At 45.4% G+C, this 23,448-nt stretch overlaps 1 protein-coding gene across 11 annotated transcripts in view; it reads right to left on the bottom strand.

Moving 5' to 3' along the window:
* Nucleotides 1-23,448, bottom strand: part of HDAC4 (histone deacetylase 4) — a 469,205-nt gene that overhangs the window by 118,518 nt on the left and 327,239 nt on the right. The gene's annotated exons all lie outside the window — the stretch shown is intronic.

Raw genomic sequence — 23,448 nt, 5'->3', positions numbered from 1 at the left:
AGACGCTATATTCATCAAATGGAAGAGTCAGGAGATGTGCACAGAACCCTCACCACACCCTCCTAAGTAGGAATCAGAGAAGAAACTGAACTGCCAGCACTATGTGTCTCATATAAATATTTTTCAATAGGTAAGGAAGCCATGAGAAAGGGAAAAGATTCCCACTGGAAGACATCTTTTTTTGTAAACTTTGTGCTCTCTTGAGTATGTTTGAAATATTTCCTTGAGTGCTTCAGGGCTCCTAACATTTACTGGATTTGTAAACTTACCCAAACTTTCTCCTCCTCCACTCTCCAGCAATTCTGCTGTCTAATTCCTTTTACTGGCAAGTTCTATGCTCTCACCACTAAATACTGATACACTTGATTCTTTGTGCCCAAGGGTTGACAATGTAAAACTTCTTCAGCAGACTTGAAGTCGGATTTACAAACTGATTTTGTTTAACAAAGTCTGGCTACAGATTTATTTCCCTCTAGAGTGTGTAGAATGGCAACATAGAATGTTTTAATTGAGAACAGCACACAAATTGGAAGTTGACGACTTCATGATCAAATGCTTAAAAGTTCTCATCAAAACTGTTCTCTGATGAGACTTTAGAGAAGGAGCTTTTCATGAATATACCATGGACAGAAAAAAATGTCTACCTAAATTTGCTTTAAAAAAAGATAAAGGAGATACTTTTAAAAAGTGTCAGGCTCATCAAGATGATTTTAAAATTCAATTTGAAATCCATTAGTGAAGGGCAAAATCACGTTATAGGCCATTTACATAAAGACAGCAAGTGGAATGAATATAAATCTGTTGTTTGCCAGAAGGACAAAATTAAAGAGGGGGCTATTTAAATATCAATTGCACTTTCTTCCACGTTAGTTCAGAAAAAAAAGAGCTCTGCTTTAAAGGGAAGGATCTAATATTAGTTTAAAAGTAGACAATAGACATGAGAACACTCAGAGCCTCATGGTATAGTCTTTATTCTTTAAGGTAGATAATTTACAGTTACAGCCAATTTACATTTTAAATAAATTAATTGATTAGATGTTTGGGTCTACACTTTAAAAAAAAGTAAAGCAATGTTTCATATAAATGTGGCTATGTATATTGTGCATATATATGGAGTATCTACATATGCATGCAATGTATGAAGTGAGCTGTAGCTCATGAAAGCTTATGCTCAAATAAATTTGTAAGTCTCGAAGGTGCCACAAGTCCTCCTTTTCTTTTTGCGGATACAGACTAACACGGCTGCTACGCTGAACCATATTCTACAGTTGGTTAAAGCATCTGACTTCTGACAAAGAAAAATACGACAATATAAATTACATTAAAATGAGGATTTCATTCATATTATTTATTCTTGTATGGTATTTGTCTGAATTACGTTTTGTGTTTGGAATAGAGAAATCACTGTATTTTAAAGGTATAAAATGAAGAAAGTGTCTAAGTATGAAACACCTTAAAATGGAGAAAAAAAATCAGGGTATCATAGATTAGCTAATACAGGAACTCCTCACTTAAAGTCGTCCCGGTTAACGCTGTTTCGTTGTTACGTTGCTGATCAATTAGGGAACATGCTTGTTTAAAGTTGCGCAATGCTCCCTTACAATGTCGTTTGGCAGCCGCCTGCTTTGTCCACTGCTTGCAGGAAGAGCCGCCCGTTGAAGTTAGCTAGTGGGGGTTGGGTGGGTTAGCTAGTGGGTTGCCAGGGTGGACCGGCAGCGCCCCATCAGCTCCCTGTTGTTCCCCTAAGTTCCCTGTGCCGCAGCTGCCCAGCAGGCTATCAATTGCCAGCAGTTCAGCTGTCCCTCCCCCCACTGCCATGTGCTGCTCCTGCCCTCTGCCTTGGAGCTGCTCCCCGGAGCCTCCTGCTTGCTGTGCAGGGGGTGTGGGGTGGGGTCTAATGTCACAGTGTCCACCTCCCCCTTGCTCCTGCACCCCACTTACCCAATCTTCCATAGAGTGGGGGGGGGGGAGAAGGAGAGGGAGAGGGGAGGACACAGGACAGGGCTCAGGATGGAGGGAGCTTCCTGGCAGCAGCTGCCATCTCAGCTTGCAGATTAACTTAAAAAGACAGTGAACTTAGAGTGGGCTCAGCGAATTTAAAGGAGTAATGTGCAGCTCTCTCTCTCTCTCCCACACACAGGGTGTGTGTCTCTGTCTCCCCTCCCTCCATTCATGCTGCCTTGTAGAATGTGAGGCTACATTAACAAGTTAACCCTTGAAGGCTCAGGCAATTGCTAGTTCATCATTTAGCAGTAAGGCATTCCCTGGGAAATATCCCACCCTCTGACTTCACTACCTCAACCAAGCTTCACAATCATCATCGCTGTGTACCAGTATTAAATTGTTTGTTTAAAACTTATAGTGTGTGTGTGTGTGTGTGTATCTATATATCTACATAATATATAGTCTTTTGTCTGGTGAAAAAAAATTTCCCTGGTACCTAATCCCCCTCCCCCATTTACATTAATTCTTATGGGGAAATTTGATTTGCTTAACACTGTTTCACTTAAAGTTGCATTTTTCAGGAACATAACTACAACGTTAAGTGAGGAGTTACTGTATTACAAATGATGCTACAGGTCTGAATATACTAATAAGAATCATTTCCTGTAACAAGAATTTCAATGTGAATGAAAATAAGGAACCACATGCTTAAACAAAACATCTCCAAAGGAAGATATGACCATCCAAAGAAAACACATGGAATTTCCCAGACAAATGTATTACATGGTGTTCTTCATCCCCTCCTCATCTTGAGATAAGTTTCAAAATAGTTAGTAGTTGTTTAAACCCTTACCATTCTACAACTAAAAGTTTAGACTTTGTTCTACAATATTGTTTTTTCTTTTTTTTCAAAAAAAATACTAATGCTATACAGAAATTTTTATCAAAACTCCAAGGAATTTTTAAACATTGGTATCCCATTTCACCTGTCATTCATATCCATGGTACATGAAAATATCTGTATACATTTCACTAGGTGTTACGTAAGTCGGAGTTAAGTGAATTAACAACACCCTGCCAGCAGCACAGAATTATCTGAAATTCTAGGTATTTACATATGTTATTTCGGAATGTCTCAGTGTTATAAAGAATTTCAATTTTCAACAATGCATATTGAAAGCTCAGTCAGGGCCAATAAGCTTATTTGTTTTTTTTACTGTCATCTAATGAAAAAAATGCTGCCTAAATTTAAGAGACCTATACTTCAAAAGTATAAATAAGAAAATAACATGAATCAGCCAGCACATAACTCAAACGATATTATGGAGTTTGAGCGCATAGGTTCAATTTTCTTTAAGAAACATCAGTTCTACTGAAAATCAACTGACATTCATCCCACCATACAATGTGTCCAAATGAAGTGTTGTTTCATAGATTCATAGATTCATAGATATTTAGGCCAGAAGGGACCATTATGATCATCTAGTCTGACCTCCTGCACAATGCAGGCCACAGAATTTCACCCACCACTCCTAAGAAAGACCTCACACCTATATCTGTGCTATTGAAGTCCTCAAATTGTAGTTTGAAGACCTCACGGAGCAGAGAATCCTCCAGCAAGTGACCCGTGCCCCATGCTACAGAGGAAGGCGAAAAACCTCCAGGGCCTTCCAATCTGCCCTGGAGGAAAATTCCTTCCCGACCCCAAATATGGCGATCAGCTAAACCCTGAGCATATGGGCAAGATTCATCAGCCAGATACTACAGAAAATTCTTTCCCGGGTAACTTGGATCTTACCCCATCTAAAAACCCATCACAGGCCATTGGTATCCCAGAGTCTTAATGCAATCTACAATGCATGGAAGTCAATCTCAAAAGCTTTGTACTCTTTAGGTCACGTAATGTCTTCTTATCAAATGGTATACACTTATTAATTCAAAAATTCAGTTAGGTATTGTGACAGGGTCGGGCCAGATGGCAACAGGAGAGTAATAGAAGGCAGATATATTAGCCCCAGGTTAAGTAGGTCCCTTTTCCCTAGGTAAGGTAACAGGGAAGGTTCCAGAACAATCACGAACCTTCTGGAGACAATTAAGACAGAGAGGCTGATTAGAACACCTGCAGCCAATCAAGAAGCTGCTAGAATCAATTAAGGAAGGCTAATCAGGGCACCTGGGTTTAAAAAAGAGCTCACTTCAGTTTGTGGTGCGTGTGTAAGGAGCTGGGAGCAAGAGGCGCTAAGAGCGAGGACGCATACTGTTGGAGAACTGAGGAGTACAAGCATTATCAGACACCAGGAGGAAGGTCCTATGGTGAGGATAAAGGTGTTGGGAGGAGGCCATGGGGAAGTAGCCCAGGAATCATAGAATATCAGGGTTGGAAGGGACCTCAGGAGGTCATCTAGCCCAAACCCCTGCTCAAAGCAGGACCAATCCCCAACTAAATCATCCCAGCAAGGGCTTTGTCAAGCCTGACCTTAAAAACTTCTAAGGAAGGAGATTCCACCACCTCCCTAGGTAACGCATTCCAGTATTTCACCACCCTCCTAGTGAAAACGTTTTTCCTAATATGCAACCTAAACCTCCCCCACTGCAACTTGAGACCATTACTCCTCATTCTGTCATCAGCTACCACTGAGAACAGTCTGGATCCATCCTCTTTGGAACCCCCTTTCAGGTAGTTGAAAGCAGCTATCAAATCCCCCCTCATTCTTCTCTTCCACAGACTAAACAATCCCAGTTCCCTCAGCCTCTCCTCATAACTCATGTGTTCCAGTCCCCTAATCATTTTTGTTGCCCTCCCCTGGACTCTTTCCAATTTTTCCACATCCTTCTTGTAGTGTGGGGCCCAAAACTGGACACAGTACTCCAGATGAGGCTTCACCATTGTCCAACAGAGTAGAACGATCACGCCACTCGATCTGCTGGCAATGTCCCTACATATACATCCCAAAATGCTATTGGCCTTCTTGGCAATAAGGGCACACTGTTAACTCATATCCAGCTTCTTGTCCACTGTAACCCCTAGGTCCTTTTCTACCGAACTGCTACCGAGCCATTCAGTCCCTAGTCTGTATCGGTGCATGGGATTCTTCCGTCCTAAGTGCAGGACTCTGCACTTGTCCTTGTTGAACCTCATCAGATTTCTTTTGGCCCAATCCTCCAATTTGTCTAGGTCCCTCTGTATCCTATCCTTACCCTCCAGCGTAGCTACCTCTCCTCCCAGTTTAGTGTCATCTGCAAACTTGCTGAGGGTGCAATCCACACCATCCTCCAGATCATTTATTAAGATACTGAACAAAACCGGCCCGGAGTTGTACCTGTTGCACAGCTGTTCCAGGAGGTCACTCTAGACAGCTGCATTCCACAGGGCCCTAGGCTGGAACCCAGAGTAGAGAGCGGGCCTGGGTTCCCCGCAAACCTCCCAACTCCTGGTCAGACACAGGAGGAGTTGACCTGGACTGTGGGTTCACAAAAACGGCTAAACTGAGGGCTGCCGTGAAGCTCCAAGATGAGCAAATCTGCCAATAAGCGCACGACCCACCAAGGTAGAGGAGGAACTTTGTCACAACTGATGTCAGCAGTGGGATTTGGTGTGCAGAGCGCGACGGAAGGAGGCGGCTGTTTGGGGGGAGAAAACAAAAAGGAAAGGTTTTTTTTTTTTCACCACAATGGAGGATGTAGTGCGAGCACTGATACAAGCCACAGCTGCCCAGCAGGAGACTACCCATGTCCAGGCAGCCGCCCAACAGGAGGCAGAGCGGCTACAGCAAGAGACTAATTGCCTGCTGATGGACCAGGCTGCTCAAGAACGGGCTATGTTGCAAGAACTGGTAAACCAGGTAAAGGCCCTTACAGAGCTGAAACGTGGCCATGATGGGACGCAGATCATGCGGGCCAGCAATTGGCTGCAGAAAATGACGCGGGGGAATGATGTAGAGGCATACCTCCTGGCCTTTGAGAGGACAGTGCTGCGGGAGGCTTGGCCTCGAAAACAATGGTTTGGCATCTTCGTTCCATTCCTGTGTGGGGAGGCCCAGAAGGCCTATGATTTGCCTGAACAGGCTGCGGCAGACTACCCCCAGCTGCAAGCAGAGATCCTGGCCAGATCTGCGGCCGCAGTGCGGGCCCAGCGATATCATGAATGGAGATACCAGGAAGACAAAGACCCCTCATCCATCTCACACGAAAGTGGTTACGAACTGAGTCCCGGAGTCTGGAGGAGATACTAGAGGTTCTGGTCATCGGCTGATACATGAGAGGACTACTGCCAGACCTTCATGCCTGGGTAAGCCAGAACAAACCCTCCACCTATGATGAGGTTGTCACGCTGGTAGAAAGGCGAAGGACGGCAAGGGAGCTGACCCGACCAGTTAAGGAAGAAGCACCCCAGGTTAAACTAGCAGCACCAAGCCCTCGAGCTCGGGTGACTGGGCCACGAGGAGAACCCAGGTGGAAAAAGAGAGGGGCTGAAGGCCCACCAGAAGCCACAAAGAGTTGGAGCACTGAGGGGGAAGAGGATCATGATGTTAGACTGCCCAAACCAAGAGACCAGGGAACGCCTAGGGCTCCATACGGATGTTACACCTGCGGGGAATGGGGGCGCAGAGCTGCACAGTGTCCCAATGCTGAGGAGCCTATGCAGTGTAACCTGGGGAAGTGGGCAGACCCATGCTCCCTAATCTACCTTGTGGGGTCTCACTTATCCCACATATGTATACCAAACCAGTGAAGCTAAATGGGGTAGAGACCACAGCACTGGTTGATTTGGGGAGTGCTATCACGCTTGTCTCAGGGAAGCTCGTGAAGCGTAGTCAGCTGCTGTGGGCCAAGCATATGGGGATAACATGCATCCATGGGACAGTTGGTTATTACCCCACCATCCCAGTAAAAATCGAGATTCAGGGGAACATTACTGAGGTAGCAGCAGGTGTAGTCCCTAAACTCCCACACCCGGTGTTCATAGGGAGGGACTTCCCAGGGTCTGAAGACTTACTCCCGGTAGGGGAATTGGAGAAAGGGGGAAGCCCTGAAAGTAGTGAGGCATCCACAGTAGACTGTCAACCCCCAACCTTCTTTGAAATGTCCCCAGATTTGTTCTCCACTCCCAGACGGCGTAGAAAGACGAAAAGGGAAAGAAGGGCAGCTAAGGCCCTGGCAACCTGAATACTGGCCCAAAGCCAGAGGGTAGCTCTTGTAGGTAGGCGGACCCGAGCAGCTGAAAAGGAGGCCACCCAGGAGGGAGAAGCACCCGAGTCTGACCCACACCTTAACGCCTCCGAACCAGTAGATGCAACAGAGACTGGCCCCCTAGATCTTGGGCAGATTAGCCCCGGGAGAGCAGATTTTGGAAGGGACCAGGTGAAGACCCAAGGTACGACTACATTAGGAAGGAGGTGACCGAAACAGATGAGGTTCCCATGGAAGGGAAAACCCAAGGACCAGGACCCTACTTCATAATGAAGAAGAATCTCTTATACCGGGTTATATCAGTATAGGGGCAGAAGATACAGCAGATCCTAGTACCTCAAAAACACCCGAATGCTGTATTAAGTCTGGCCGATAGTCATCTTTTTTGGGGGCATTTGGGAGTAAAGAAGACCCTGGCATGGGTCCTGCGACGATTCTTATGGCCCGGAGTACATGAAGAAGTTCGGCGGTACTGTGCATCCTGCCCGGAGTGTCAGCTGCACAGTCCCTGTCCCCACTTGAGGGCACCTTTAGTACCCCTTCCCATCACAGAGGTTCCCTTTGAGTGAATAGCCATGGACCTAGTGGACCCCTGGAGAAGACAGCCCGGGGCCACCAATATATACTTGTCATTCTGGATTATGCTACTCGCTACCCAGAAGCCGTCCCCCTGTGGAACACGGCCTCTAAAACGATAGCTAAAGAGTTGGTGGGGATCTTTGCCCGAGTGGGGCTACCAAAGGAGATATTAACAGATCAAGGAACCCCTTTTATGTCAAAGCTAATGAAGGACCTCTGTACACTGCTCCATATACATACCCTGAGAATTCTAGTCTTTCATCCGCAGATCGATGGGCTGGTAGAAAGGTTTAACCAAACCCCCAAGGCAATGATAAGGAAAGTGGTAAGTCGGGACGGGAATGATTAGGACACCCTACCTTATGTTTGCAATCTGGGAGGTACCTCAGGCCTCAACTGGGTTTTCCCCCTTTGAATTATTATACGGACGCCACCCCCGTGGCATACTAGATATCGCAAAAGAAATCTGGGAAGAAGAACCCAGTGAGGGGAGAAATATAATTGACCATGTGTTGCAGATGCGAGAACGGACAGCCCGGGTCACCCCTATTGTACGGGAACATTTGGAAAAGGCGCAGGAGGTCCAGCGAACCCATTACAATCGCCAGGCAAAAATCCGACAGTTCCAACCAGGGGATCGGGTGATAGTGTTGGTACCCACGGCAGAAAGCAAGCTTTTGGCCCAATGGCAGGGGCCCTATGAGGTAGCTGAACCCATGGGGGAAGTAACATACAAGGTGCGGCAGCCAGGACGCCGGAAACAAGAACAAATTTATCATATTAACCTCTTAAAGCCTTGGCATCAACGAGAGGCATGTGTAGTGGCCCAAGAGACCCCGATCCAGGGAAATAACATGCAGGAGCAGATCAGGATATCCACTGATCTGACACCAAACCAGAAGAAGGACATAACTGAGATGATCAACCGATACCATGACATGTTATCAACCAAACCAGGTGGGACCACCGAAGCATATCACTACATTATCACAGACCCTGGGGCAAAGGTAACTTTAAGGCCCTATCGGGTCCTAGCAGCAAAAAGGGAGGAGATCAAGGCAGAGGTAAGAAGGATGTTGGAGGCGGGAATCATAGAAGAGTCCCACAGTCAGTGGTCAAGCCTGATTGTGTTGGTGCCCAAACCTGATGGCACCACTAGGTTTTGTAATGACTTTCGCCGGCTGAATGAGATATCCAAATTCGATGCATACCCCATATCGATGAGTCAGTTGACTGCCTGGGCAGTGCCCGATTTTTCAGCACCCTTGATTTAACAAAGGGATACTGGCAGATTCCCCTTGCCAAAGATGCGAAAGAAAAGATGACATTCTCTACACCAGAGGATCTGTTTCAATATACTGACAGGTTTCAGAGTAACAGCCGTGTTAGTCTGTATTCGCAAAAAGAAAAGGAGTACTTGTGGCACCTTAGAGACTAACCAATTTATTTGAGCATAAGCTTTCGTGAGCTACAGCATCTGATGAAGTGAGCTGTAGCTCACGAAAGCTTATGCTCAAATAAATTGGTTAGTCTCTAAGGTGCCACAAGTACTCCTTTTCTTTTTTCAATATACTGTTCTTCCTTTTGGACTGCATGGGGCACCTGCCACCTTCCAGCGTCTTATGGACAAGCTCCTATGGCCCCATACCAGTTACGCAGCGGCATACCTGGATGATGTGATTATTCATACCCCCGACTGGGAAACCCACTTAGGAAAGGTGGAAGAGGTTCTGGACACGCTAAGATGGGCTGGCCTCACAGCCAACCCAGCCAAGTGTGCTATAGGGCTAGTCGAGGCTAAATACCTTGGCTACATTGTAGGAAGGGGCATGGGCAAGCCTAAACTAAACAAACTAGAGACTATCCAAAATTGGCCCCAGCTGAATCGGAAAAAGCAAGACTGGGCATTCCTGGGTGTGGTGGGGTACTACCAATGATTTATTCCCCATTTTGCTACCAGAGCGAGTCCCCTGACAGACCTGATAAAAGCTCGGGGTCCAGACATGGTGAAGTGGACAGATGCTGCAGAAAACGCATTCATGGATCTACGGACAGCCCTCTGCAGTAACCCCATGCTTATAGCCCCAGACTTCAACAAAGAATTCATTTTACAAACAGATGCATCTGAAGTAGGATTGGGAGCTGTCCTATCGCAGATGGTCTGAGATGAACACCCAATCCTCTACCTCAGCAGGAAACTCCTCCTGAGAGAGCAGAAGCATGCCACGGTTGAAAGAGTGCCTAGCTGTGAAATGGGCCATGGAAACACTACTTTATTACCTTCTGGGATGACGGTTTACCCTTGTGACCGACCATGCACCCCTCCAGCGGATGCAGCAAAATAAAGAGAAGAACGCAAGGGTGACTAGATGGTTCCTGTCCCTACAATCTTTCCAATTCACCATACAACATCGGGCTGGAAGCCACCATGGCAATGCAGATGGCTTGTCACGAGTACACTGCCTGACGTCCCAAGTTGCCAAACCCCGTAGTGTTGAGCAGTGGGGGGATATGTGACAGGGTCGGGCCAGATGGAGAGTAATAGAAAGCAGATACATTAGCCCCAGGTTAAGTAGGTCCCTTTTCCCTGGGTAAGGTAACAGGGAAGGTTCCAGAACAATCACGAACCTTCTGGAGACAATTAAGACAGACAAGCTGATTAGAACACCTGCAGCCAATCAAGAAGCTGCTAGAATCAATTAGGAAGGCTAATCAGGGCATCTGGGTTGAAAAAGGAGCTCACTTCAGTTTGTGGTGCGCGTGTAAGGAGCTGGGAGCAACAGGCGCTAAGAGCTGAGAGTGAGAATGCATACTGTTGGAGGACGGAGGAGTACAAGCATTATCAGACACCAGGAGGAAGGTCCTATGTTGAGGATAAAGAAGGTGTTGGGAGGAGGCCATGGGAAAGTAGCCCACGGAGTTGTAGCTGTCGCACAGCTGTTCCAGGAGGAACTCTAGACAGCTGCATTCCACAGGGCCCTGGGCTGGAACCCGGAGGAGAGGGTGGGCCCGGGTTCCCCGCAAACCTCCCAACTCCTGGTCAGACACAGGAGGAGTTGACCTGGACTGTGGGTTCACAAAAACGGCCAAACTGAGGGCTGCCGTGAAACTCCAAGGCGAGCAAATCCACCAATAAGCGCAAGACCCACCAAGGTAGAGGAGGAACTTTGTCACAGTATTTATTCAGCCAGATAATTAAGGACACGTCTACCTTTAAGCATGTCATTAGTCTTACTGAAGTCAATGGGGCCATTCGTATGTTCAATTACATTACTGTAATGTAATGGCCTTAGTGGAGTGGCCTTAGTGCCTCAGTTTATTCAGAGAAAATATGATACTCTTGGGGCACATGCAGAATTTGTTTCTCTTGCAGTTTTCTTTGCTTCCCCTCAGAAAAATGGGGAAGCAAAGAAATCTGCAGGGAACAAACACCCTTCCCTAGCAGCCCAGGCGTGTTGGTTCGAGCACCCATAGCACCTGGCAGAGACATAAATGAGCGCGGGAGGAATGGGGGTTGGGCGTGCATGTGTGGAGACGTCAGTCACCATGAGGGAAGGCAGGGCTGGGCAGCTGTGTGCGCAACCAAGAGAGACTCTCGCTCAGCCTTGTGTGGAGGGATAGGGCTTCAGGTTGTTTGGAGGTAGGTATTAGGCAGTCTCTGTCCCCTAGGGCAGAGCAGAAAATGTAGCAGCCTGCCTGCATAGTTGTTCCTATTGTTGTTAGTTAATTGTTCCCATTTATAGTGAATTCCCCCAGGAGCATAAAAAAAGGTGTAAAACGTTTAAGGATCCTTTACATTGCCAGAGTGGTGTAAAGGAGCCTTATTGTAGATGACAGTAAGGGAATCCTCAGTCAGGAAGATCTGTGTGCTCTTTCGCTTTTTTCCTGTGCCTGAGTGGCACAATGGGGTAGATTACAATTCAGGATCTATTTTACTTACCCATTTAAAAAAAGACTGAGGGAAAATAAAATGTTTATAAAAGCGGTCAATAAAATGTCAGGACAGTCAGAACCAAGCACTCTTCAAAGTAGCTAGCGAGGATTATAGCTGGAATGCAGGGTATTGGTTACCAAGTATTTGTAACTTGACACGCATGTGTTTAGAAAGTCCTGAATAGTTAGTGACGTTTTTCTGTACTGTAGTTTAAATAAATTAACAAAATAATTTAAACTGGCTTGATTATATTGTGTTATTCTGACAAATAAAATATGCAGAATTTTTAATTTTTTCATGCAGAATTTCCCCAACAGTAATATGTTCTCTATTCTCTCTAAGGCCTCTCTATTGCATGTGGAACACAGGGCCTTCACCACTGCCTTTATGGGGGAACACAAGCCTTCCTGCTATGTCAAAGCATAGTCCATGGGCAAGGAGAGGGAGAAAACATACTGTGAGTAAATTAACAATTTAAGAAATTAAGACATGTAGAACAACTGCTTCCCCAGTCCATAGGGTCTCCTAAACAAGATACCCATCATGTGCTTTTCCACAGGACCCAATATGACTTGAGACGTTCTATCTGGCTTCTTTCAGCCTCACTGTTTTACCTCCGTAAAACTATTCATTTTAAAGTGGGCTTCTGAAGTAACCTTACATACTGCCTCATTTGCATAAGAGATTTAGCATTTTTCATACTCCCCATACAACGCATTTATGGGAGAAATAATCAGACAGATGTGCCAGGAGTATACCTATCTTTACAGATATTAAGGGTAGTTCTTTAGTGTTTCTAAGTAATACTGACTTTTACAATAAGTTTGGCAAAGCGCAAATGCTATCCTGGGATGTATAATCAAAAGAATCTCGAGTAGAAGTAGAAAGGCTGTTTTACCTCTGTATTTGGCACCAGTGCAATACCAGATCCAATTCTGGTACACAGAACTCAAGAAGGGTATTAAAAAATTGGAGAGGGTTCAGAGAAGACCCACAGGAATGATTAAATATGTCATCTAGTGATAGATTCCAAGAGCTCAATCTATTTAACATATCCGGCGACAGTGGTGCTGCCCATAGGCCTGGTAATAAGCCAGGGAGCGATGCCACCTGCTTTGAGGATAGCGTGCAGGCTCCAGCGACTGGGAACATGGAGATTGTCTGACGCTCCGGTGACTAGCTCCGGAAAGCGCCGAGGAGGCTCTGGCAAGCGGCGCCTATGAACCAGGGAGCAGCGTCTGTCGGGTGACTGCTGCTGGGGTTCCGGTACCACGAGTGCGGTGACTGATGTCGGGATCCAAGGGATCGGTGCCTGGAGTCCGGCGTTCTGTGCCAGGAACTAACCGAGTGGCCACAGGGTCTGTGGTCTGAGGCGTGGCTCCGGAGGTTGTTGGCACGGCCCTGGTGAGTAAGATGGGGGAGTACAATGCTGCAGGGCCAATTTTTGTAGGGGTGCCATGAAAGGCTTTACTCTAGAAATGGTTGGGAGTGAGGGGTCCTTGGGCCTCTCTTCCTGAGGAGTAGGCGGCACTGGGAGGGAGAAGATGTTCTTTGTTGCTTTAAAGGCTTCCAGGATGGACGGCTCCATGAGGTACCACGTGCCTCTATCACTCCCTGGAGTAGGAGGCAGATTGTGGGGCAGACTAGACCCAATAGGTGAGGTGACCGCCTGGCTGCCCTCCTGTGATGGCGAGATGGTCCGAGCCAGCCTAGGCTCAACTTCTCCCTTATCCTTGCCCTCATGGGTTCTCTGAGAGTGCCCCCTTCCTGTGTGCTTTCTGTGCCTTTTGGCTGGTACCGGTGACGTGGGTGGACGGAAGAATCCCATGCACTGCTAGGGACTAGGGACCAAGTGGCTAGGCAGCAGTTCTGCAGAAAAGGACCTATGGTTACAATGGATGAGAAGCTGGATATGAGTCAACAGTGTGCCCTTGTTGCCAAGAAGGCTAACGGAATTTTGGGCTGTAAAAGTAGGTGCACTGCCAGCAGATCGAGGGACATGATTGTTCCCCTCTATTTGACATTGGTGAGGCCTCATCTGGAGTACTGTGTCCAGTTTTGGGCCCCACGCTACAAGAAGGATGTGGAAAAATTGGAAAGAGTCCGGGGAGGGCAACAAAAATGAATAGGGGGCTGGAGCACATTACTTATGAGGAGAGGCTGAGGGAACTGCAGAAGAGAAAAATGAGGGGGTAGCTACCTGAAAGGGGGTTCCATAGAGGATGGATCTAGATTGTTCTCAGTGGTACCAGATGACAGAACGAGGAGTAATGGTCTCAAATTGCAGTGGGAGAGATTTAGGTTGGATGTTAGGAAAAACGTTTTCACTAGGAGGGTGGTGAAGCACTGGAATGCGGTACCTAGTGAAGTGGTGGAATCTCTTTCCCTAGGAGGCTTTTAAGGTCAGACTTGACAAAGCCCTGGCTGGGGTGATTTAGTTGGGGATTGGTCCTGCTTCGAGCAGGGGGTTGGACTAGATGACCTCTTGAGGTCCCTTCCAACCCTGATATTCTACGATTCTTTGGGCTTCTTACAGTGATCGCACAGCTTGAAGCCCGAGGAGCGGGGCATGCCCCATCCCTGGGCTAAGTCCCTCAGGGGACTATCCATCTCTAGAGTAAAATTTTTTATTAAAGCTAATGTTTAAAATCAAGATTACACAAATTTAAGAAGGAAGGTACAGTACATCTGAGGTCAGGCTCGAGTTATGTGAGATTACAAGTATCGATTACAAAGTTCACAAGATACATACATAGTACATAATCAGCATAGACCCAGATTGGGGTGCTGGAGTTTTTAAAGCGTCAGTGAATAAGTGATCTCAGGTATGCCACCCACAGAATGTATTTAGAGTCCAAGTCAGTATTGGTATAGCTAATAGGTACATGGGTGGGGTGCGTCCCTTGGTTTATCAGGGAAGGAAGTGGGTTATTTCCCTGATCGGTGGTCTTGTTTACTCGTCCTAGTACTCACAGTGTCCCATGATGTGCTCTGTGTAGATGTTTCTGGACCACCTGATGGTGTCGGACACCATGACCTGTCTCATGAGCTGGGCTGTTAACTATCGCTAATTACAACTATTTACAAAAGTTCAAAGAACCACTGAATAAAAACCACTTGGCTAGAGCAAGAGGAGTGTTCCAGCACCAACATTAAGAAGGAACTGAGGGGGAGAGAGGGGATTGGCAGCATCCCTTATACTGGTGCATATGAGCCGGTCCCCTACGGACACCAGAGCCGGTCCCCTACGGACACCACTAAGGGTATAAATTTCTGGCACCGGTACATGTGGCGAGCACACACACACCTACAATGGAATGGAACGCTTGTTTTCTGTGCTGGCATGGGCAGCTTAGTAGAGCAGTGTGGAAGGGCTTCTTCTGTATTTTTATGTATGGCTCTTCATCCTAATTAAAATCTAATTAATGACTTGTGCTGGGGGTTTGTTAGGACAAAATGTTTATTAGTGGTCAAAAGAAGCTTTGATCTTAGGATGAACAAAGGTTATTCACACTTCTTTTATAGTTTTGCTGTAGTTTGCTTGTCTGACTGTAGAAGAAATCAAAACAGCAGTAGAGTAGAGTATACTGCGGGGAGTTCCTTTGTAACTGCCCAGACATTTCATGAGAATGCCTAGAACATACAGCTTCACATGTGGAAAGGCCCTAAACTAGTGATGCTGCTGCTCTTGTGCTGACGTCACCCCTACAGTTACAGAAAAACACCACAGTCTTGCTGTGACTATTCCCAGGGATACCCAGGACTGTGTGGCACCTGGCTACCACTTGCCCTTAATATAAGGAAGCCTTGTCTGGTACTGCTCGGGTTCAGCTCCCCAACTCCACTGGCCACAAGCAACACAAGTGCTCTCCTCTAGGCCTGCACAAGCCTTTCTGCCTCTCTACAGAGTAGCGATTGACTCATTCCAACTCTGAGCCCTCCGAGTGTCTCCGTGGAATGTCCAGCCTCTGCTTCACTGCACACTCACAGTACTCACAGATCGGCTGCTTCCAAAGGAATAGTACACCCAAGCTTACCAGTTCCACTGCTGAAGACTTACATCACATCTCCGCTTAACACACAGTTTTGATACTTTGTTAAATACACTTCTACTTGTTTTCAGGATACACATATCGGGATTCGAGTCACAGCAAGTAGAAGTACTGGAAAAAAATGGCTATAACGTTTCCCCTTCCCCAGAATACACCCACATCTTCAGTTGTGCTTTTGAGACAAAACCTGACTGCTCTTTCTGCTACAATAAGTGGCCAAAAGACCCTTTTTCAACTCCCACCTACTATTATAAGCAAAACATGGGGAATATTAAATCTAAGTTAATATAAGCAATACTCCCAATTTAATTTCTGGAATACGAAGTGGGAGCTCACCAGGGGCAAAAAGGGCAGCTGGGTTCATCACGGGGGCCAGAAGAGGCAGTTCAGAGCTACTGCTCCTTTCCGCATCTGCTACCTTCTTTCCCCAACAAAAGTTCATCCAATAAGGTCAAGAAACTAAGGGCAGCTCTTAGTTCTTCCTTTAGCTAGAGGCTATTTCAACACAACTCAGCTGCTTCCTGAGCACCTTGGAGCACTGTGGTAGGCTGGGAGGGAAAACAGTAGCTTTCCTTTGGTGCATCACTATTCATGCTCCTTTTCCATCAGGACATCAAAGGGAAGCTATGGCTCCCCCGCTCTCACCCCGTAGCACTTAGAAGTGCAAGAGAGCTGGCTGGAGTGCTTTACTGTGGCTCCTGACTGAGGAAGCTGAACTAGTGACTGTACTAAAGCCTCCTCATTCAGATTCTTAATCTAGTGTAGGTGGGCTAGGACAGAAGTCAGCAGGTGGTAAGAGAGAAGGGCTCCATGGCAGGTGATTAGCAAGCTTTGACTGCATTTCCAGCTAAAGCCTGTAGCATTTTTTTAAAAAAAGAAAATCCCTAACACGCATTTTAGAATTGGTTTTCTAAAAGGACACAGGGGAAGATATTAAAAGCAAGCCTCATCCCGACGTGCTGTTTGGTTTCTTTTACTATGTTCTAGAATTTCTACAGTTTGACCTGAATAGATGTTCTACAGAACTAAAATATTAGGCAATTTTTATGCATTTTAAGAAGTTACCTTTAGTAACATACACACACACAAAGGCTATTCCCCTCGCCGCTTAGTACAGGAAATACAGATGTCTTAATAGGTCGATGGCTACCCCTCATTAGAAGAGTATGCCCTGAAGTAATGTGTGGATACAAAGCATGTAATGCAGGAGAACCAGAACTTGGATCACGTCAGCATCAGGAAATACAATGTGGGTGAGAAAACAAAGGTTCTCTGAAACTTGAGTGACACTCAATGTAGCACAAAACTCAAAGACTTTCTCTAAATTATACTCCCACACGACGTTGCAGTTTCTACCTACTCTATTTTCCTCTAAACAATCTTTGTCATAAAACAAGCCACTTCACACATCCAAAGGATCAGAATCAGCTCAGAGAGGTACGATGTGTTTCTTGATGAATGCTGTGTTTTAATTAATGACAAAATATAATTTCTTTTTAACACAAGGTGTTCAGCACAATTCTACCAGTTTAGCAGTATACCACCCTACCCATGTTCTTGCAACATCAAAGAAACAAACAAAAACAGTTTTTTCACTCTGTAGCTATTGGGCATGTTCCCCTCCTGTTCTCCCTGACAGACTCTTGCCTGATGCATGGAGGCACATGGGAATGAGTGCTATTCAGTAGGAGATCTTTGTTCTATTACAAGTATGCATTTTCTTATCCTGCATCCATCACCACACGATCTGAGCATCTATAAGACCATATTCTTCTCCCCTTTAGAAAACAGTGTGTCAATACAGTAGACATGTCTTTTACATTGTTATTTAGAAATTGGCCAGCTCAGTAGTTTAAACATTCCATACGATTGACAGCATGTGGAGTGCATGGGCCAGTCCTTTCCTGTAACAGGCTCCACATAAGCAAATTCAGGAAAATTACTGACCTGTTGTTTTGCTCCTCTGAAGTTGGCATCTGCCAAGATTTTCATTCTCAGGCCTCAGCTACCTAAAGCAACATAGGAGGATCTACACGAGCTTCTGAAGCTGTGGGATTTGAGTTTTTTGGTTTTGTTTTGTTTTTTTAATCGCTAAAGGCAGCAGCAGTAGCAGGATGGAGCACAAGCCACTAACTGGCAGTGACCCAGCACTAGCTGAGAAGCCGAGGTAAGCTCAGAACTGCTGAAAAGCCAAATCAAGACACAGAGCACTGAAAAATAGATGCTAAGGCACCAGGGCAAATAGTGAAGCCATGAAGAGTAAATGCCGAAGTGCTGGTGACAAGCACCACAGCACCCCTGCAAAGGCATTGAAGCACGCAGGCAAACTAACAAGTAATTTTTCAATAATCTGGACGTTACTGGAAGACTGGGCTATGGAAAAGAATCCCCAAAGATGAGTAAAACAATTCAGATCAAAGAACCTGAGTAATAATAGGGAAAGTGCACCCCCCCCCGCCTCCCCCTCCCCCACATTAAGGAGGATCTGACTGGAAGAGTCCAAGGGCAGCTGTTAGTCTCAGTGGGCTGGGCTCACGCTCTATCCTGCTACCCCTCCTCAGGGAATCAACATGTCAACAATTTGGAGATTTCAGTTGTCTCACACTGTGGAGCAGAGAATCAGGAGTGAGACAGATGGTATCTTTAGAGGAGGCGGCCTTGTTTTCAGAGGCTTTGAGCATCTATACCTCCCACTGAACTCAATGGGACCTCAGCACCTTAGAAAAGAAACCATTCAGGTTCATCTTCATTGTGTTCTATAAAAGTGCGTCTGTGTTAAAGAGACTTAGGAAATTTAGTACCAAAGTTCTACCTTTTACGCATGTAAGTAACCAGCACATTAAAGATCAGCCTATCTTTCTTCGTTTGCTTTATGGATGGATGGGGAAACGGTGGCAATCTGAGGTTTGTAAACGTGAACAAGTAATTTATGAGCATTGTTGGAAAAGATCCCAGGCCTACAGACTCCAAGACTCCCTGGTTAGCCAGTAGACCAAATTACAAACTGATATATGTTGAGTCCTGTAACACTCTACGCCTACCTGTGAGAATAACTCTGCTGAGCCAGTACCGTTCTCAGTTTGGCTGTGATGTGTGTATGACAGAGAAGAGGCGTCTCATGCTGAGGAGAAGGAAGGGAATTGGTATAGGGGTTATACAAGAAAGCCCATTCTGCGTACTCTGGCTTTAGCATCTGAAGTTGGAGTCCCATGAGCTGGATTGGGCTGGCACTTCTCTCTCACCCCTCAGTGGTCAAGGGTAATGATGGTTCTTGGTAGTTCCTAGCCAGCCTCTCTCTGAGATCCAAAAGAGTTGTACATAGGGTTAACAATTTTCCATTTTTTCAAAGCCAAACACTACAGGCCCCTCTGTCACTTACTCCTCCCTCCCCCGGGACTCACCTGCCGTCTGCAGAGCTGGGGTGGGAGGATCTGCTGCTGGCACCACTCCTCAAGTGCCATGCACTGTCAGGATCCTTCCTCCTCCAGCAGCAGCTGCTTTTCCTGCCCTCTGGGTGGCAGAGGCCGATTGTGGTTACTGCGGTAACTGGACTTTTGGTGTCCAGTCAGACATTGCACAGGTCCCCTTTCAACTGGACGTTCAAAAACCTGAGACCTGGCAACCCAGTAAATTTGTACAGGCTATAAACTATAGTTTGTAATGGCAGCCATTTTCATAGTCCTAGCTTTGGACTGATGGGAAGTTGGTCTAGGTATACCTTTCCTGTTAGGAGTCAGGCTCTCCAGTCAGTCTTTACTGGAAAGAGTGGACAAGTGCCCATTTCTTTATTTTGTTTTTATAACCATTTTTATACTAATGATGTTGGAGGGGACACCTCTGATGATTCACTGGAACGAACCCTGAGATTATATTGATTTGCTCACTTTTGGGAAAGGCTCAAATACAAATACCTAGACAAAGACAATTTTTACTGTTAACAGATTTCAAGGACTTATTTTTTATCAGCTGACTTGCTCCTAATGAGGTGCTGAGTCCCTCCAGAACTGCTGAATTTCAGCAAAAATTAAATGCATTTAGCATCTTGCAGCATTGGGCCCACAATACTGTAGTTACTGTAGAGTTCAGTCTGGTGAGATGCTAACCATTCTCAGTTCCCATAGAAGTCAATGTAAGTTCAGGATACGCAGTGCCTGACAAAGGGTGGTTGGCACCTTGCAGGATGGACAATCCACAAGAAAAAAATAGGGTCTTTTCAGATATACCGAACAGTAACACCATTTCTCTTCCTCAGTCTCTTAAGAAAAGTCTCTGTGTGCGCATTTCAGGACAAAGCAGGACATTTCATAATATTCAAACTTCTCAAAAGTCAAGGGACAACATGAAAGGCAAAAGCAAAAGAATCTGGATATAGGAATAGTAGAAAGTGGGAACCTATATCCCTAATCATGTAAACCTGAAGAACAAAACTTCAACAAATACAAGAGAGTTTCTGACATACTGCAATGGACGTTGGAGAGGTTACAAGAGACCACCAAACCTCAGGCCTAGCAAAAACAATCAAAGATTAGCTGTCAGTGGATATTCTGAGACTTCACTATAATAGGCAGCAATTGTTTTAGCTCAGTGCATGGCACCTCAGCAGCTATATTAAATCTGAATAAGAGTCACCCTCATTTTAGGAAAACATCACTACTCTTTTCTCAACAGCTGTGAGCAAGACCTGTGCGCTCAGACCTTCATAAAGGAACCTCAATGAACGGGGAAAAGGAGTTGCTATTAAATTCTTAGACCAGGATTATTACACAGTGGAAGAAAAACAAGTCGTGAGAGCACTAATCTATTCACTTTTCAGTTACAAAATGAGACCGGATTTGAGCTAGTACTGTAAAATGTACCTAGCAGCAAGACTGAGAACAGGGCACAAGTAATGATAAACTGCATCTCCAAGGAGTCTGATAGTAGAACAATTTCATGCAGAAACCAATGGCCAAGAAACAGTAACAGATCAATCTAGCCCTACAAAATACATTAGAACAGGACTTTGGGAGATAGGATGTACCAATGACAGGCTATTAGTATTTACTGTTTCACAAACTGAGTTTTGCAGGAACTCTTCTTTAGAAATTATTCATGCCCTTAATCTGAGTTTTTCCTGAGGCGATACCAGTTTATATAGGGATCTGACCTTGTTTGTTTAAAAAGGAAAACAATGCTATGCTTATGTCTTAATTTTAAAGTATGTGAAGTGCACAAAAGAATATAAAAGAATCCATTGCCCAAGATGTCATGATGCACCTAAAGTTATTGAAAAAGACAGAAAAGTGATACTAAAAATAACCTACTGTGGCTACATATTTATTCTCTGAATGACACCATATTAAAATTTGTCAGTGTACAAGTCAAATTGCCAGCACTGAACGTTTAATCTGGAATAAAAGAGTCAAACTGTGTTCTCTCAGCCTCCTATGTCAATCCACCTATATCAAAGATTATATGTTTTGATACCAGTTCTTGCACTGTGATGGACTTTGTATTTCAACTAAGAAATTTTAATCAAATTTAATAAAAGCTGAAAGGCATGGTATGGCAGTTTTGACTTACAAATACAATTAAAGGAAGCATTTTTATTGGTGCCAAAAGTCTGAAAGCTCACTTGCAGGGCTTTAGATATTAATAAAGATCTTCAGTTAGGATGCACTCCAAGTTTCCCTTCCCTTTGTTTACATCATACTTTGAGTTCTTTTCCCCAAGCAACTTAACATTCTTGGAAATGGGTTTTTTGTTTTTTAAATAGAATATCAGTGCACCAGAAAGTCAAAGAAAAAATTCAACGGTACTTGTATACATTGTACTCTGTTGCCAAAAAGGAACATCAATACTGATGTACAAAGAGGACCAATATCTGTACTTTGGATGATGATGTGCTAGTGTAGTATCAATTACTCATATAAAATAACTCTTATTGTAAATCAGACATTTTTTTTGCAGATTTATTTTGTTAGTTTAAAAAAAAATCAGCTTTGTGGTGCTAAAGAATTCCCATTCCTGGCAACTGCTATTCCCTGTTTAAGGACTACTCCCATAGCTGAGTGAAATAAATTAATCATCTGCAGTTTATTCTGTGCTCTTCAGGGTTCTTCTCTATCCAACAGCAGACTTATCCAGAACACCTTAAAATGTGGTCTGGAGACACAGAAACCCAAGGAGAAAAAGGGGGTGAATCATCTTGATGAAGACAGTGACATGGTACAGAAGAATGAGCACGGAAACAGCCACTACAGGAGTTCTTCGTACATGAGGACAGTGTCAGAACAGAAAGGTCAGGTGGCAGATGAAAGTGACCAAGCAAAAAGTTGGCAGAAAAACAAGCTAGTGGGATGGGACAGAATTCTCAAGGCACAGGGTGATAAAGTGGAGGACTTCTTTAGGACCAGAGATAAGACTACTTGAAGGCTGTGGAAAGGAACAAGAAGCCACAGGAAGACTGAGGACAATAGGGAGCAGCGGAGAAGGATTCATTCAAGGGATCATCATTTACAAGGGGGTAGACACAGTCAGGGTCTCTTATTCTCTCGAAGGCTGAGATGTGTGGGACTAGAGTTGGAAGAATTGCCAAGTGAGGGGAAACTGGCACAACAAATGGTGCCAGTTCTTAGAGCAATTGGTAAAATCCTGGATAGCAGAGGACACTAAGAATCAGCATCAGAGTTAACTGGACATCAGCACAGTCATGGGCCTTCCAGAGGCACTTAGCGAGTGAGTCTCATAATGGAGCAAGTGAAGGTAAGGGAACAGTGCAGATGATTCGCCCTTGACCCCAAACACCACCTTGAGTCTGGTGCCCTAACACCAGGGTTACTATCCCACTTCACCTCTTGGGGACATAAGGAGTCCATGACAGGTTCTCCCGCCTTTATAATACTACTGCTTAGGGATAGTTTATTACATAAAAAAAATCAAATAATCTGTTTAAAAAAAAGCCCCAAAACATAGTCCTTAAAATCCCATGAAGTCTAGTTCACCGACAATATGTGCCACACTCCATCTTCATCATACCTGGGCTCTTCTTTGGCCTCTCCCATTCTTCTGCCAAGATGATCACCCCAGCCCTACCAGACGGAGTGCAACTTTGCTTTCCCCAGCGGGAACCCCTGCAGCCTTTGTGCTGTGAGTTCCTCCTCCCCAGAGGAGCACCCAGAACTCTCCCTGTTCCGTTAACCTCTCCTCTCAGACAGGCCAGCAGGCATGCCTTTCCACTGCTTCCATAGCCCTCAGCCCTCTTGCTCCAGCTCTCCCGAATGGACACATCAGCAGATCACAGCCCCTCTGTTGTTCTGCCTCAGCCCTTTCTGGCACTCACTCTGGCTTGGGAATGTCAGCTGGCAAACTTGTTGCTCTCCTGTCGCAAGCCTTCCTTCAGCAACCTCCTCCAAGCATGGAGACATCAGCGGGTTAGCCCCTCCATTGCTCCCTTGCTTTCATCCCTTTCCAGCTCTCAGGTTTGGCTCTCTGGCTTGTAAGTCAGCAGACAACCCCATCTGCTGCCTTCAGCCTTCTCCCACAGCTTCCTTCTTTGGTACTCCCTGATCCCTTACAGTCCCAGGTAATGCACTGCCCTCTTAACTGGCCAAGCTGGGAGCACTTATAATGGCACAGGGGAGCTGGACCTGCTTCATTTAAAGGGTCAAGACACCCAGTGACAACAGCCAGAATTTGTTATGGGGAAAAGGGGGTAGTCTAAGGAGAGCAAAGGTGTCACATGCAGGAGAGAGAACAGAACTAGAGAGT

Source organism: Lepidochelys kempii, chromosome 11 (genome assembly GCF_965140265.1).
Source record: "Lepidochelys kempii isolate rLepKem1 chromosome 11, rLepKem1.hap2, whole genome shotgun sequence".
NCBI classification, from domain to species: Eukaryota; Metazoa; Chordata; order Testudines; family Cheloniidae; genus Lepidochelys; species Lepidochelys kempii.
This window is presented reverse-complemented; position numbering and strand designations above follow the sequence as displayed.